Genomic DNA, 2,122 nt, shown 5'->3' with positions numbered 1-2,122 from the left:
AATTCTATTGTTTTCTAGGGTTTTGAGGCATTTTTCTGTTTTTACTTTGATTTCCTTTTGTTTATGACAAGAACTTCTCAATCTGGTGAGTTGATCTTTGATCCAGAAGTAGAAAAAATAGCTAAACAGTTGAGAAAATTGGCTAAGCAAGGTAGGCTAATCCCGAGTACATCTGAAGGAGTCCAATCTCCAAAGGAGCTAAGTTTGGATTCGGACTTAGAGTCAAGTTCCGAAAATGAGACCATGGCTACTAGGACTTTGAAGGAGTTAGTTGCTCCTGATCTAAACCAACAACCTTTGTGTATTCAATACCTTGCTTTAAATGTTGCTTTTGAATTGAAATTTGGACTAATCCATTTGTTGCCTAAGTTTCATGGTCTTGCAGGTGAGGATCCGCATAAACATCTAAAGGAATTTCATGTTGTGTGTTCCAGCATGAAACCTCAAGGAGTTTCAGAGGATCAGATCAAGCTTCGAGCTTTTCCTTTCTCACTAGAAGGCATAGCCAAGGATTGGTTGTATTACCTTCCTTTCAGATCTGTTAACTCATGGAATGGGATGAAGTAAATATTTTTGGAGAAGTATTTTTCTGCTTCTCATACTGCTAACATAAGACAAGAAATTTGTGGCATTTGGCAATACAATGGAGAGAGCTTGTATGAGTACTGGGAGAGATTTAAGAAGTTGTGCGCAAGCTATCCCCATCATCAAATAAGTGAGCAGCTATTAATTCAATATTTCTATGAGGGACTTCTACCAATGGACCGCAGTATGATAGATGCTGCTAGTGGAGGAGCTTTGGTGGACAAGACACCAGAAGAGGCAAGAAAGTTGATTGCTAACATGGTAGCAAATTCTCAACAGTTTGGAATGAGAATGGACCACACATATATGAAGGTAAATGAGGTAAGTACATCTAACCTTGAGAAACAAATTTTTGATTTAACTTCTTTGGTGAGGCAGTTGGCTGTAGGAAACATGCAAACTGTTCAGGCATGTGGAATTTGTTCGGGATCGGGTCATGCTACTGATATATGTCCTGTGTTATAAGAGGATGAGTCAATGCAACATGCTAATGCAGTAGGACATTATGGACAGTCATAACACAGGTATGATCCCTATTCTAATACTTATAATCCAAAATGGTGAGATCATCCTAATTTGAGTTATGGGAATCAACTGGTGCAAAACCGATGCCAATAGCAAAGACCACAAGTGAATCAACCATAACCACCTCCACCTCTGCCTCCCTCAAATCAAGCTATGTCACTTGATGAAATTGTTAAGGCCTTGGCTAACAATACACAATAGTTTCAATAGGAGACCAAAAATAGCTTTCAAAACATAGAGAGGCAGATTGGTCAATTAGCCTGATCTGTGAGCAAGCTGGAAGCTCAAGGTTCTAGAAAGCCCCCATCACAAACAGTCATGAACCCCAGAGAAAATGCAAGTGCTATAATGTGGGAAAGAAATTGATAACCAAACTCCACATGAGCAAAAGAGGAAGCAAGGAGAAAAAGAGTCTGAAGTTCCTGAAGTTGAGGTAAGTACTGATCTAAACTGAATAAGGTTAATAATTATGTTCTTCCTGCATTCCCATGCAGGTTGGCTAAAAATAAAAAAGAAGAACAAGAAAAAGAAATTTTGGAGACTTTCAGAAAGGTGAAAGTGAATATACCTTTACTTGATGCGATCAAACAAGTTCCCAAGTATGCGAAATTCCTTAAGGAATTATTCACTACAAAGCACAAGTTGAGGAATAATGAGAAGATCAGTGTGGGGGAAAATGTGTCGGCATTAATTTAATGAAAATTACTCCCTAAGTGTAAGGATCCAGGTTCATTTTCTATTCCCTGCAGAATAGGTGATTCTAAATTTGAAAGTGCAATGGCAGATTTAGGAGCATCTATTAATGTTATGTCAAATTCAGTTTTTAAAACTTTAAATTTGGGTCCTTTGAAAGAAACCAATGTCATTATTTAGTTAGCTAATCATTCTAATGCTTACCCATTGGGAGTAGTTGAGGATGTATTGTTATAGGTTGGAGGATTGATTTTTCCTGCAGATTTTTACATTCTAGATATGGAGGATGATAGTGCTCTCTCATCAAATTCAGCTTTGA

At 37.8% G+C, this 2,122-nt stretch overlaps 1 non-coding gene across 1 annotated transcript; it reads right to left on the bottom strand.

The window, feature by feature from the left end:
- Positions 1 to 606: 606 nt before the first annotated feature.
- LOC131171536 (small nucleolar RNA R71) lies at positions 607 to 713 on the bottom strand. Its single transcript, XR_009142196.1, has one exon. It is a non-coding gene; the product is annotated as a small nucleolar RNA R71 (small nucleolar RNA).
- Positions 714 to 2,122: the final 1,409 nt, after the last annotated feature.

The sequence above is a fragment of the Hevea brasiliensis genome, chromosome 12, assembly GCF_030052815.1.
Source record: "Hevea brasiliensis isolate MT/VB/25A 57/8 chromosome 12, ASM3005281v1, whole genome shotgun sequence".
Lineage (NCBI taxonomy): Eukaryota > Viridiplantae > Streptophyta > Magnoliopsida > Malpighiales > Euphorbiaceae > Hevea > Hevea brasiliensis.
The sequence above is the reverse complement of the archived record's forward strand: the minus strand, read 5'-3'. Positions and strand labels throughout refer to the sequence as shown.